The sequence below is a fragment of the Euprymna scolopes genome, chromosome 4, assembly GCF_053919585.1.
Source record: "Euprymna scolopes isolate OS-2025 chromosome 4, ASM5391958v1, whole genome shotgun sequence".
NCBI lineage: Eukaryota > Metazoa > Mollusca > Cephalopoda > Sepiida > Sepiolidae > Euprymna > Euprymna scolopes.
The window spans coordinates 62,994,521-63,011,060 of NC_136485.1; the positions used below are offsets into that span (position 1 = coordinate 62,994,521).

At 30.7% G+C, this 16,540-nt stretch overlaps 1 long non-coding RNA gene across 1 annotated transcript in view; it reads right to left on the reverse strand.

Moving 5' to 3' along the window:
* Positions 1 to 9,189, reverse strand: part of LOC145267958 (uncharacterized) — a 16,931-nt gene extending 7,742 nt beyond the window's left edge. The window contains exons 1-2 of the long non-coding RNA XR_013864854.1: positions 9,059 to 9,189; positions 8,213 to 8,508 (exon numbers count right to left, since the gene is read on the reverse strand). This is a non-coding gene — a long non-coding RNA (uncharacterized LOC145267958). The remainder of the gene's footprint in view (positions 1 to 8,212; positions 8,509 to 9,058) is intronic.
* Positions 9,190 to 16,540: the final 7,351 nt, after the last annotated feature.

Consider the following 16,540-nt stretch of genomic DNA (forward strand, 5'->3'; position numbering starts at 1 on the left):
AAATATGGTTTGAATGTGTGCTTGTCTGTGTATAATGGATACATGTGTGATTATGAGAGTATTAGCATTGTACATTATACCTCTTCCAACTATTTTACTTCTAAATTTTGTAATCTTATCATAATAGAGATTTGGTGTCTGTATAATACCGGTGCAAGGGATGGATGCTTCTCCTCACTATGACATTATTCTTTTTAAAACTTTCAAAGTTTATTCAATACTAGCCTGGGTGCCCAGCGTTGCCCGGGTGTTTGGCGGTGTGTGTTGAGCAAAAAAAAAAAAAAAGTGGTAGTAGGCAGGCAGGCTCGAACCCATACCACGAAGAAGGAAAAGAAAGTGAAAAAAAAAGTGATGCATTAGTTGTTGCGCCTATCGCCAAACCGAAAGTGACGTAGGTTTAAATTAAGGCTAGACAATCAAAAAGAGGTGATGACTTTCGAAAATATTGACGAAAAAAGCGACCCCTCCATGTAGAAAAGTGCCCAGTTGAGGGTTTTTGGTCAATTTTTCGATATTTGTCGTCCGAAGGGTCGAGCTTCAAAATGATACCGATCTCGTAAAAATCCGTCGCCTCTGTCGAAAGTTTTAGGCAGATATACAAACATACATACATACATACATACAAACATACATACATACATTTAAACAGACAGGTGAAATTTATATCATAGATGTTATATATTTTATAAGACAGAATATTTTATGATAAAACTTTGCAGAGGACATTTTTCAACTCACTCACCCTTCTCCTGTGAATGTTGTGCTTAATCAGATTAATTTAATTTATGCACATCATTCCAAATAAGGCATGAAGTCACTTCATGTAAGTGAGCTTAAAAAAGAAACCCTACTATTTCAAGGTCAAAAACTAGCAAATAATAAATATTAGATCAATAGATTTCGACCTAGAAGACAGCAATTAGTCTTCTCTTGTCAAAAATATTGTTTATGGAATGTGAGAATTAAAGGGCAAAATAAGGGAGGTAAGTTACGAGGTTGCTGAAAGTAAAAAGCAAGACTTATTTTATTCACATCTATATTTTTTATTTAATAAACAGATATACTCTAGTTAGTTGTTTTTATGCTAATTAGTCACCACTCATGCGGTGGGAACTTCATGGGAGAGGCCTGATAATGGTAAATTCTAAATACTCTATGATGGCTTTTGGCACAATCAAAGGGAGACAACTAAACACAATCCCGGATCAGTGCACTTCCAGAATTGGTTATCTATAGCAACGTTATCATACTGTTGTGACGGATTAGGGCTAAACTTTTTTCATGCTGGCACACTATTGAGCTTTTTAAATTCTCACCTATCACGCACAAAAAAAAATCAATATTTTCTATTCATAAGGCCTATTTTTGCAATAAAATAATAAAGTTTAGCTTGAAAGTTAGGAGTTAGTTTGCCTGCTTTCCAGCTGATTACAATATGGCCGTCTTCAAGTCCAACGTAAACAAGTTCTTGATGAGCCGTTCCTCTTAAGTAATCCAATTTACCAAATGTATACTCCAAACGATTCCTATGATATTGTCCCATTGGAACATTTTATTCCCTCTTTTTATTGTTTAAGTATTGATATCACATAAATAATAATAATGTGTGAGTCAGTATTTATTTATACAAACAATTCCGCTTATAATGATTAAAAAACTTCTTTACTTATAACAACCTATAACTTCCATTTATGACCTCTAACCAGTAATCATTTCATGTCACACTAAGGTGCTAGGTTACGGTGTCTGGGAACCATCAGGTTAGGGATTAGCAGTCAGTTGTGGTTTAAAATAATAATTTTTATTTTATTTTATTTTTTTTATATATAAAGGGGTCACCACACATCAACGCCCGGGGGCGGGGGCACTTGAAGGGTTAATATATGTATGGTAGTCATTGGGAAAGTAGCGTAGTAATCGCTCGTGGTAATTTAGTACAATAAGATTATTTACAAAGACGGTTCAATAAGAACTTGTTTATGTTGATTGCAATATTAAAATAACATCCATCGAAAAATCCACCGACTAACATGTTTGCAATGTTCCGTGTTAGTTATTTTCTAGTTTGCGTCATAAATAGATCGAACACCAAATCTTTATTATGACTTAAAGAGCCTACGATTTCGTAAAGTGTAAATACGAAAAGTTATCACTTTTGCTATCATTTATTTTTGCATGTACATTTTGCTTGTGATAAATATGACTGTAATATGACGCCGTGATAACGTGTCTGTACATTTGTTAATCTGTAATAATTGTAAACTAAAGAAATAAACTATACATAATTATTAATAAATTGTGTTTTCTTCTTTTTGCTTTTGCAAGTGTGTGTGTGTGTGTGTGTGTGTAAAGGTTGCCAACGTTCCTATGTGAAAGTGCTTCTGTGGAACGAACTGGATTTGAACTTGGTACGTCAGGTTGTCAGCCCATGTCATTAACCACTTAGCTACTGGTGCAGAATAACATCGTTACAGTGGTGAAACGTCTAGCATATATCCAATGAACAAAGTATGGTCAGCGGAGACAAAAGAGTGGTCGTTGAGGTCAAAGGGCAAGGCTCGTTTGAGCTGCTGAGTGAAGAAATGCACCCTATTTATATATTGCATTCCCGGCTGCTACTAGTACAATTTTTTGGTGAGATTTGATTGGCCGACTTCAGTGATGACACGTGCAGAAAGAATGAAACTGTATTGGTTTTTGTTCAAGGATTAAACATCCGGTTTTTTTTGTTAGGACTGCCGAGTTATAAATAAGGTCGGCACGACAACAACTAAGATGGTCAATGATCAAACATTCTATTTGGTAGGACTGCTGAATTATAAGTACCTGGGCGACATTGCCAGATAAAAGGTTAATACAATCGAAGGATATGTGAAAATGGAAAAATTAATATAGAAAAGTAACAAGTTTTACATATTGGAACAACAAATATGAAATATGAATACGAATCAAACAAAAGGATTAAAAAAATGTAAGAAAACAATATGTGAATAATGTGACTTGTGAATAACTTTTAATTAAAAACAAATGTGAATCTCATTATCATTTTTTTTCTACCATAATAAATTAAAACAACAAAGAACATTACATAAAACAAATTTGCCCATAAGAGGTATTTAAACTAAACAAGGAAAAGGTATTCCAATGCTGTAGATGACAACGCCAGCAGAAGAAGTAATGGACCTCACGTTTCTCAAAGGTGAACGACGAAAAAGAAAATAAAAAAATACAGACATCATGGAAGTCAAACACAAGAGGAAAATATATTGACTCTTTACAGAGTATATATTACAAAAGTGAGGTGGTGTGTTATGGGATAAGCTGGTTTGCCCATTTCAAGAATAATGGACTTAACCAGAGGCTATAAATATAGTTACATCTAACTATGCGATTAACAATTCGTGGCAGTTATGGTCCTAGAATCATAATGTGTACTTCTGCAACATAACCATGCTAATACACTTTTTTATTAACTATACCACTGTCTTTGCCTTGATTGTTACCGGCCTGCAAAGCTAAAGCAATAAGTTAAAATAGCAAAAACATTACATAAAACAAATTAATAATAAATTAAAATAGATAAAACATTACATAAAACAAATTAATAATAAGTTAAAATAACAAAAACATTACATAAAACAAACTAATAATAAGTTAAAATAGCAAAAACATTACATAAAACAAATTAATAATAAATTAAAATAGCAAAAACATTACATAAAACAAATTAATAATAAATTAAAATAGCAAAAACATTACATAAAAATAATAATAAATTAAAATAACAAAAACATTACATAAAACAAATTAATAATAAATTAAAATGACAAAAACATTACCTAAAACCAATTAATAATAAATTAAAATAACAAAAACATTACATAAAACAAATTAATAATAAATTAAAATAACAAAAACATTACATAAAACAAATTAATAATAAATTAAAAAAACAAAAACATTACATAAAAATAATAATAAATTAAAATAACTAAAACATTACATAAAACAAACTAGTAATTAGTTAAAATAACAAGAACATTACATAAAACAAATTAATAATAAATTAAAATAGTAAAAACATTACATAAAACAAATTAATAATAAACTAAAATACAAAAACATTACATAAAACAAATTAATAATAAATTAAAATAACAAAAACATTACATAAAAATAATAATAAATTAAAATAACTAAAACATTACATAAAACAAACTAGCAATTAGTTAAAATAGCAAAAACATTACATAAAACAAATTAATAATAAATTAAAATACAAAAACATTACATAAAACAATTTAATAATAAATTAAAATAGCAAAAACATTACATAAAACAAATTATAATAAATTAAAATAGCAAAAACATTACATAAAACCAATTAATAATAAATTAAAATAACAAAAACATTACATAAAACACATTAATAATAAAGTAAAATAACAAAAATATTACATAAAACAAACTAAAAATAAGTTAAAATAACAAAAACATTACATAAAAACCATTAATAATAAATAAAAATACAAAAACATTACATAAAACAAATTAATAATAAATTAAAATACAAAAACATTACATAAAACAAATTAATAATAAATGAAAATAACAAAATCATTACATAAAACAAATTAATAATAAATTAAAATAGCAAAAACATTACATAAAACAAATTAATAATAAATTAAAATAGCAAAAACATTACATAAAACAAATTAATAATAAGTTAAAATAACAAAAACATTACATAAAACAAATTAATAATAAGTTAAAATAACAAAAACATTACATAAAACAAATTAATAATAAATCAAAATAACAAAAACATTACATTAAACAAATTAATAATAAATTAAAATAACAAAAACATTACATAAAACAAATTAATAATAAATTTAAATAATAAAAAACATTACATAAAACAAACTAATAATAAAGTAAAATAGCAAAAACTTTACATAAAACAAATTAATAATACATTAAAATAACGAAAACATTACATAAAACAAATTAATAATAAATTAAAATAACAAAAACATTACATAAAACAAATTAATAATAAATTAAAATAGCAAAAACATTACATAAAACAAATTAATAATAAAGTAAAATACAAAAACATTACATAAAACAAATTAATAATAAATTAAAATAATAAAAAACATTACATAAAACAAACTAATAATAAAGTAAAATAGCAAAAACTTTACATAAAACAAATTAATAATACATTAAAATAACAAAAACATTACATAAAACAAATTAATAATAAATTAAAATAACAAAAACTTTACATAAAACAAATTAATAATAAATTAAAATACAAAAACATTACATAAAACAAATTAATAATAAATCAAAATAACAAAAACATTACATAAAACAAATTAATAATAAATTAAAATAGCAAAAACATTACATAAAACAAATTTATAATAAATTTAAATAACAAAAACATTACATAAAACAAATTAATAATAAATTAAAATAACAAAAACATTACATAAAACAAATTAATAATAAATTAAAATAACAAAAACATTACATAAAACAAATTAATAATAAATTAAAATAACAAAAACATTACATAAAACAAATTAATAAAAAAATAAAATAACAAAAACATTACATAAAACAAATTAATAATAAATTAAAATAGCAAAAACATTACATAAAACAAATTAATAATAAATTAAAATAACAAAAACATTACATAAAACAAATTAATAATAAATTAAAATAACAAAAACATTACATAAAACAAATTAATAATAAGTTAAAATAACAAAAACATTACATAAAACAAATTAATAATAAATTAAAATAGCAAAAACATTACATAAAACAAATTAATAATAAATTAAAATAGCAAAAACATTACATAAAACAAATTAATAATAAGTTAAAATAACAAAAACATTACATAAAACAAATTAATAATAAATTAAAATAACAAAAACATTACATAAAACAAATTAATAATACATTAAAATAGCAAAAACATTACATAAAACAAATTAATAATAAATTAAAATAGCAAAAACATTACATAAAACAAATTAATAATAAGTTAAAATAACAAAAACATTACATAAAACAAATTAATAATAAATTAAAATAACAAAAACATTACATAAAACAAATTAATAATAAATTAAAATAACAAAAACATTACATAAAACAAATTAATAATAAGTTAAAATAACAAAAACATTACATAAAACAAATTAATAATAAATTAAAATAGCAAAAACATTACATAAAACAAATTAATAATAAATTAAAATAACAAAAACATTACATAAAACAAATTAATAATAAATCAAAATAACAAAAACGTTACAAATATTTTTAAAAACTAGGTGGCATTTTTCTTCTTTTAAATCTATTGTAAATTATTAACAGAGTCATTAACCAAGCGCCCTTTGATTGAATGAAAAATAACCAATTATAGACCACTTTTTAAAACCTCCACTAACACCCTCAAGTGAGCGGGCATTTCGAAACGTTCTTTCTCTTTTGCTATGAATCCCCATGATGTTAACACAGTTACTGCTAAGTTCCACTGCATACACAAGTTTTCATCAGCAGTTGTGATACAGTATGACAAGATGTCTTGTTTCTACTGCAACACTTTCAACAACAAATAGAAATCTTTATGCATACATGTGCGGGGTTTATATTCTCTTGATCATTGTTATCTTCAATGCATTTTATGTTTAACTAAGACAAATAACGCTCTTCTCACGTGTAGTATTATATTAGCATGCCGGTGCAACACCGAGTAACCTGGTCGATTATTATTATTATTATTATTATTATTATTATTATTATTATTATTATTATTATTATTATTAGAAAAATAAAACAATTAGATTTTGGAAAATTTTGATTTAAGGCTTGGAATGTTTAGTCATGAATTTAACTCAGAAATAAAATAAACAAAATCGATTTAGGAATTTTCAGAGCAGTTATGAAATTTAAGCTAATAATAATATAAACAAAGACACATGATAAAAAAGTCGGCAAGGGATCTTTAGGCTATGTGTAGTGATGACGTCATGGAAAATATAGATTTATACTTAGGAAGTTAGTCAGTGAAAATCAAGCTCGAGAGTTGGCAAGGGGCGCATTAGCAAACGGACGTGTGGACGACCCTGTTGGAAGCAGAAACGGAAACCAGTGACAATGTAGAAAGAGACTCAGCATGCCAAACTCCGACAAGGATAAGACAAATAAATCCCATGTAAAATATAACTCATCGTTATGGCGTTCTTTTAAGGTTTGGACAAATAAGAAGGTATGTGGTTCCTTTGGTCTGAGACAAGCAGACATACTGTTATCATTTGATTGTAAGAAAAGCTGTCTGTAATAGTTTATGTGTCATGTTTGTATTTGTGAAGAAGCACCCGCACACACAACAAATATTTTTATATACATGAAGGACACAATGAATATTTCTACACTCTGTATACACACATTCATTGATATTAAAGACACTGTTATACATATACCACTAAACGATTGACAGAGATAGAATATACAGATACGTGTATATATGCAAGACACTGTATATATAGAAACCCCGGCTATCCAACATATGCATGAAAGACACAAGGAGATGTTCGCTGAGTTTTCATCAAGCTTTTTATTTGGAGAAAATTCACTCATGAGAGACAGATTAATGTTATATTAGCTAGTTATTTAAACTTAGCTTTTGACTTAACAAAATAAGTGACACAGACATTAAAGTAACATTCATCTTTAAGGTAACAGTCAGCTAGCGTATTCCCTAATTTCCTGTGTGGCTCTACCGGAACCGGTGAAAAGGCTAAAGAGTACCTTCGCTTTTTTTTTTTTTTTTTTTTTTTTTTTTTTGTAATTTAGTATTTGTATTTTGAAGCGATTTATTGGAATAGGATATAAAAAAAGAGCATTATCGAAAAGTATATTTTGATTTCAATAATTTCATAAACAATATAACTATTATAAATTTTCAAATAAAAGAAACTAAAAATGCAAATAAAGACTAATTGTGTTATTTTATCTGTATAACTTGTCATTTTTTATTGTATACTACAGGGTGGAACGATAAAATTGTCGCCCTAAAGAAAGCAACACTACAGCTTTATTTTAAAACTTTTATGAAAAAAATCAATTCAGGTGACTTAATTATGTAGTAGAACTGACATCTATTCAATGTACTCACCTTCAGCTTCAATCACTGCCTCGATACGGGTCTGGAACTGGAGGCATACCTTTTCCACAAGTGCTAGCGGGAGCTCGGTGAATACTCGGCGGATGCCGGCGATCAGGCTGGCTTTGGTATTGTGGGAGGTCATGTTGGTGATGTTCTTGAAGTAGTCTAGCAGGTTTAGTTCAGGGGATGAAGGGGACCAGTGAGAGAAGGGTGCAAAGTTGTAGTACTTCTGAAGCCAAGCCTTTGAATGTGGGCTGGCGTTGAGCCCTGCTGCCATACACAGGGTCTACCAACTAGTAGATGGTCTGCAACAAAAAAAAAAAGAAAACTGGTTTTCATCAAACTGAAATGGAATCATGTCGTCTTTTCTAGGGCAACAATATTATCATTCCACCCTGCAAAAAAGCGAAGGTACTGTTTGGCCATTTTACCGGTTCCGATAGTGCCATGCAGAAAATTAGGGAAGACGCAAGCTGACTATTAATTTAATTAGTCTACATTAATTAATTTAATTAGTCTAGATTATTGATGGTGTTTCATTCGCATGGCTTCCTAACAGAGACTGATCTGAAAATTTTAGCTTTTTCTCGGTCAAAAAACCGTGACGTCATTCTGTCCTCGTTCAACTCTGTTTTTTTTACTGTTTGAACTGTCACTTCTGCCTTGTCACCAATCTTTCATTCAACCCTGATAACGATTCTGTTTTACAGACCTGAGTTATTATCATGCACTCAGTGTGACACTTGTCAAAATTCACACTAGCTAACTTAATTACTGATGTAGGGACCCTAACATGTAACACTACAAGCAAGCGAATTGAAAAGAAAATTAAAGACTGTTAAAATGACAAATCACCTAATTTAAGTATCCACGAATACCAGTTATTTGCAAAACACTTCTTTTTCTTTCGTCTCTTCTCCTTCTTCAAAATACAAGCTTTTTATTACTTTTTCAACTGTACAATCTTTCTTTCTTCTTGCCAACGTCACAATATATTTTATTATCACATAATTAATTGGGAAAAAACAAAATAAGTTTTTAGTATTTTTATTTACATTAAAACGTTTATTTTGTCTGAAAAACAAGCAGTGTCGAGCGTTAGGTGAGAACAAAAAAATAGCTGCGAATTGACACTTAAATATTTGAAGTCTTGATAATGATTCAAAAATAGAAAATAAAACAAAATACGGTTAGAAACCCACCCAATAAATATTACCATGATATTTATTGGGTGGGTTTCTATTTTGTTTTATTTTTTATTTTAAGTAATTTTCATGACTTCAAATATTAAAGTGTCAATTCTTGTCCTTTTTTCTCACCTAACGCTAAACACTATGTGTTTTTCGAATCAAATACACGTTTTAAAGTGAGTAAAACCACTAAAAACATTTCCAGATAGGTAGAAAAGTAATTTATCTTGCATTTGATAACATTTATTATATATTTGTTTTTTTTTTGTTTTTTTTTAACACTTTTTCGTACCATTGTGGATTTTAAAGCAAACCAGAAAGTTCAACCTCCAGAAGAGTGTCACTTACAACTGAATCTTCTTTAGTCCTCTATCTGTTACGTCATTATGGAAAAGAAGGACCTAATTCTGTATTTGTCAATACAGAATTACTTCCCTTTGTTTGAAACAAAACAATCAAATTGCGAATGAAAACATCGCCAGACAATTTCGGGTAAGTATAGACAGTGGCGTAGCTAGAGTAAACATCACCTGGGGCAGTCCACTTAAATGTCATCCCACTGACCGCCACTTCACTTTATGCTAAGCGGGGAGGCGCTACCTCCCCCATGTAAACAGAATGTTTGTGAAATATTAAACGGTTCTTCTGCTAATTAATGTCGGCGCATTACTTACAGAATACAATTAATTAAACTGCAGAAGCACCCGTTAAAATGCTTCACAAGTTCTATAATTGAATACCCCCTCCCAAAAAAAGAATGAAAAACATAAAACTATGTTTTTGTAATCCGCTCGTGAAAACTTGCTCACAGCATTATTAGAGTCCTAAATTATGGGGGGGGGGGCGAAATGAACGAATCTCTTAGTAAAAAAGCAAAGAAAGTTGGCTCTCGCAGAACAGTGACAAAAAACGCTAGTGTGTATTATGACGAGTCACTTAGTAAATGGACGAATAAATAAATTAATTAATTGTTGTTATGAAGAAGAAAAGGGGGCGTTAGAAACGCAGTCCAATAGGAACGCCAAAAAGAAATAAAGGAAAAATCAGTTAGTAAATAAAATCGGAAAAGATGGTTTGAAAACAAAAAGGCACATAACAGCCGATCTGCCTTATAAACTCACAAAATGAAGCGAATAAAATAAAATAGAAGAGGATCAAGTGATGGTAATAATAAATGGGTGTCAAAACAAAATTACGAAGAAAAGAAGAAATAAAACACTTAAAAAAGAATAGAAAGAAAAAAAAAGAAGTTAACGATCTTTTCGTTTTATATTTAAATCTACGCTAGAAAGAAAAACGGTACATATGCCGTTTTGTTACCGTGATTTTTTCGACCCATCACGAGCGTTTCCGGGCAGATATCGAGAAGAACTGGAATATGTCGAGCCACAATGATATTGTCAAAATCTATTTATCTTGTAAGTTCGTTTTCAATAGTCAGAACAGTCAGATCCAACAGTCTCGACTGGCTCATGGTTGACAGGAGGTAATTTTTTATAAGTTTCATTTTGGGGAAACTTCTTTCACACGATGCCACAGAAACACATTGTCAGAAGGAATTTAAGAACCAAAGTAAGATGTGATAATGACTTAACAAAGTCCTGCTTGATGATAAACTGTAGGGATTGCAGTATTTGGCTTCCTTCAAGTATATTTCAGCTGCTTGTATGTGTCGCCTTAAATGTGGAATTTCTAAACAAATGTCTTCTTCAGATAGCTAATCAAACACAGTTGTAAGCTTAGCAACAGACAACTGTATTTCTTCCTCGCTGGCACAAAAAATATGATCTGGCTGAACGGCAGAAAAAGTTAAAAAAAAAAAAAATGTCATTTACTGCCTGTACTCTGGTATCCAACTCGAGATCGAAACGGTCGAGACACTCTACCGGTGCTTTCTCAGTCTTCTGCTGAAATGATAATCCAGCATCTTTGGCATTCTGTTCTTTCTTCTGATTCTCCTCTCTCTAGAGATATCAAGTTCTTCATATTTTGCAAGTGCTTGCTTGACGGCATTGTCAACAACATTAATACACTGCTCTTCCAAAAAGACCCCGAGAGCCCTTAATTTAGTAGCAACCATGTCCAGGGTAATACCTGGTATTTTTATGTACTTCTGAGCTACGTTTACTTCTTGTAAAACGTCACTCAAGAATAACAAGAAAGTAATAAATAAAAAAAAAGTCGCATGTAACAGATTGTACGCAGCGCTTCTTGTCTCGGCGGTTTCTTCGACATCACGCAGAGATTCAATAGCTTCCACAAACTGGTTAAACTTCTGTTTCACTGGCTTCACTGCATCAGCATGTGCGCTCCAGCAAGTTGTGGATAATCTCTTCACTGTAAGACCTGTGTACTTTACTAACTCATCCAAACGATGGGTTGACAGAGCGAAAAAAGTGTACAACGCCTCAAGACCGCCAAACAATGTTACACAAGAGGAATTGTTAGAAAACGGATGTTTCCGACAACGGTTTAAAGAATGGTTGGAACAAGGTACAAAAACGGCCATTGGAGTAATGTACTTGATCTTTTTTTGCACACCACCACGGATTCCGGCCATGCTTGCAGCATTATCATACCCTTGACCGCAACAGAATTTAATATATAGTTCCTTGTTTTCTAATTTCTCGAGGATCTCGTAAGTCATTGCAGTAGCTGTTTTACCTTTCAAATGAAAAATTCGAGGAATAACTTACGCACGTCAACTGCACCATCGCTGATATGTACATATTTAATTACTGCTGACATTTCATCTGCATGCGAAACATCTAGTGTGCTATGAAAAAGTATACCAAAGTACTTTGCATTCTTGATGTCAGCAACGAGTTTTCCAATCATATGTTTTGCCAAAAGAGAAATAAACTCGTTCTGTGTTTCAGGAGACACGCATGAACATATTGCCTGACTGTCCGCGCTTTGCTGGAGGCTGAACAGTGAGATAACAATTCGATAAGTTCCAAGAAGTTACCTTTGTTTAATGAGGACGTATTCTCGCGTACAATCAATGTTCGTTCACACACACACACACACACACACACACACATTATATATATATATATATATTACTCTAAGATAAGATATATAATACTTTAACGAAAACCACTCAGGGATAAGGTTAAGTGTTAGGTAGATGGTGAAACTTGAGTAGAGCCATACTATATATGTGGGCTACTCAATATGAATTTATTTACATCAGACTTGAATTAAATTAAGTTTAAATTCATGAGACACATTTTAGCTGTCTTTAAAGTAGTTTTAAAAGTATACACTTACGTGTTTATCTTGGAAAATTTATACTGTCTTTTGTGCATCTTGTCAGTAGCTGAGAAACGTGAAAACTAAATTGTCAAACGATATGAAAGATACCAATTAGCAAAAATAATTTATATCTGTAGTCTGGAATTTATTGCCTTATATTTCCTCCGTACAAACACATAAACAGAAACTAAATAAGAAATGTCGCCAAAAGTGTTTTTGCGTAGAGGTGTGAAAACTTTTGAATTCACCAATTCTTTTAATGTCCACTTTAGTTGACGCCAACACTTTGAAATTGTTAGAAAATCTTTTCACATTTTTTTACCATTGGTTTGCCAATGCTGGCTAGAAGACCCCGTGTATATATATATATATATATATATATATATATATATATATATATATATATATATATATATATATATATGTTACATGATAAGGGCTGTCCCCTTTTCATGTAAGTATAAAAATAGAGAGATTAGTTAAAATGAAAATGAAATAGCAATAGACGAAATTCGAACCCCGTAATTTAGGTTTAGAAATAGATTACGTGTGAGAATTTAAAACAAACGATTGTTTAGAATAGAGATCAAATATTTCAAGAAAAGAATGTGCCCTGTCAAGTTTGTTATGAAATTTTAATTGAAAGAATGCAGCTATAAGATAATGTTTTTAACATATTGGAAAAATAGGTTACTGAGTATAGGTTAAAATTCCTTTTGTAGAAAAAGGAAAAGTTTTGGACACGCATGTCCAGAACACGTGAAAGAAGGCACATGTTTTAACATGTGTATGACGTCACGGAAAATAGAAAGTTCTAGTTATAGAGAAAAAACTTTAGAGTAAAAGAAGACGGTCAGTGAGAGCTAGTCAGTGAGAGAGAGAGAGAGGGTCTGGGAATTCGAACGTCTAGGAAGCGAGACGATCACTTTGAAACTAAAATGTGAAACTTTGAATTCTTGATGATGAAAACCACGACCGGTCGTGAAGAAATAAATCCATTTGTGTTTTGTAAAGCTCGTCTTGTGTTTGTGATTCTTCCAAAAAGGTAAAGTGAAAATTGTATTATATATCTGTGTTATAAAATGTCATTACATACACGTCTCGACATCTCATATCCACAATGTGTATCTACATCATATCTACACTGAACAGTACCTCTTCAATCTAAGAGTTTCTTCTTCTACACGTCTAAGGAATGAACATTTAATATATAAGAATCTCTCATAACATGAACAATCTCTCTAAGTCTCTTACAACAACATCTCTTTATCTCTAAGACTCTCTCTCAATGAAACCCCTATTTAATGAAACCCCTATATGCAACATATATATAGATATATGTACATATGCATGTATATGTACATATATATATACATATATACATATATATACATATATATATACATGCATACATCTATATACATATTTATGCATATATATGTACATATACATATATATACATATATCTATATACATATATATGTATATATATGTATACATACATATATATACATATCTATATACATATATATACTAATATAGATATAGATATATACATATATGTACATATATACATATATATACTAATATAGATATATATATATGCATATATGTACATATATATATACATATCTATATACATATATATATACATATCTATATACATATATATATATATATATATATATAAATATCTATATACATATATTTTTATATACATATATATTATTACCACTTTTATAAGTAGTAAATGTCTCCATGGTGTCTGCTTATTTTGAGTCAATGTTCATATTTACGGTACCTCGGCCCTTTTGGGGATTTATAAAATGAAATCAGAAATGCACCTTCATCTGGAACAAAAGGCTCATAACAATAATACAATTGGGACCTTATTGTCTTCACAGTCAAGTGACACGCCGCTATTTCTCTGCCTATCCTTAGAAGGAGGGTGGGAATTTCTCTAGTGATTCATCTTCCATACATAGTTGCTTCTCGTCGCTCTATGAGAATGTTCAATCTGACGACTGTGTTGTCGGACTCGAAACTCGAACTGAACTCTCAACTGACTCCAAAAATCTCCATGTGCATTTCTATATCAGGGTGAGTGTGTGGAGGCTGTAATTCCTGTTAACCAGTTTGCACCTCAAATACACACACTGACCTGTCTCGAATTGCAGGTGCATGCTCTGTAAATGGAAATCCTGGGTTTGATCTATATCACCCGCAACCTTTGTTTATCTATTTACTCTCCCTGGCACAAACAAATGGCATTTACTCAGTACTGCATTATATGGGTTAGTCATTAAAAGAGTTTCCGTTGATGATTAAATAAGCCTGTTGAAAGCGAGAAGAGTTCAGTAGATATGTGTTGAAGTTAGTATTTGGAGAGTGCATCTATGTGTGGGCGGGGGCAAAAGATTTGAGAGTCTTGTGGTAAAAAAGAGAGTATGTTTGTATTCTGTCGCAGTCGAATACCAGGTCCAAAGGCCACCTGAGTTCGGTTGAGTCCTAAGAGAGAGAAGTTGAGGACGACAATAATGTTCCCCGTGAAGTTGTTGTCAGTCCAAGATCTGGGAAAAAAACAAAGGAGAGTGTGTTGCCGGTTAAACCTTTTATAAACTCAGTCATGTGACTATGATGGACAAGCGAGGAAAGAAGTGTATTTCAAAATCTCCAGTCACGAAAATTCACTCTTGCTTGTGTTTGTTGCAAATTCATCTGCCAAAAAGGATTAGTCATGTGAAGGCATACATTAAAGATTAGTAAAAGGCCTGGTAAAAGAGACAAGTTCATGTGTGTGCTATGTTTGAATTTATGATCTGTAGCCATGGTGTAGTATTTATCTCCTTAAAGTTAGTAGTAGAAACGTGCGTCACGAAAGATTAGAGACAGAATTGTAGGATGAGAGAGAGAGAGAGAGATTTTGTGTGTATACTACATTGAAGTCTATGTGTGGAGATAGTCATGTTGGCTTATTTAGTCGAACCCTGGGCTCAGAGGCTGAGTGAGTTCGGTTGAGTCCTAAGAGAAAAATTGGGAGAAACAGGTCCGTCCCACATGGACTTGTTATCAGTCCAAGATCTGGGAAGAAAGAGAGAAAGTGTGTTGCCGGTTTAACCTTTTATAAACTCGGTCACATGACTGAGAACTGGTTTTTGATTGGACAATCCAGGAAGGAAGTGTATTCAAAATCTCCAAGGAGAACTTCATGCCGACCAGAGAATCATGAGGCACAATCTTTATGGACTGTGCAGAAGTCCAATTCGTCCAACAATGTCAGGCCAACAGATCTCTGATAAAAATCTAAAATGAATCAATATCAAGATCCATTATTCTATCGTCATCTTTAAGAAACAAGGGCATGTCAAATGCAGAATTGCAAATCTATAGAATGAAGACAACATTGTTTCTGTGAATATGCAACCGCCATTCCTTTGCGTGTCCTATGCCAACCTTTATCAGATTTTTTATGCAGCCAATGCACCTTGCTGTTTTGGGTGGCAGTCTCTCGCAAATATGATGAATATTAGAACCACCAATTAGAACCATACAGACCAGAGAATCCTGACACACAATTGTGGACTGTACAGAAGTCCAATTCGTTCAACAACGGCAGCATCTTTAAAATTGAACCCTTCCTCACTATGATAAGAGAAGTGGCATCATGGTAGTGTTAGAGGTATCTAATAGTGAACATCCAAGAAGAATCTGGATCGTCTGCATGTGACAAGCAAAAACCTGTCAAACATAAAACTGCAAATCAATGGAGTGAGACACCATTGATTCTACATGTATCAAACGTTCGCCAACTTCACGTGCAAATGCTGAGCCTTACTGTTGTCGATGATGGGGTAAAAATCTGAGATCTTGCAGGTTAACAAATAGATGC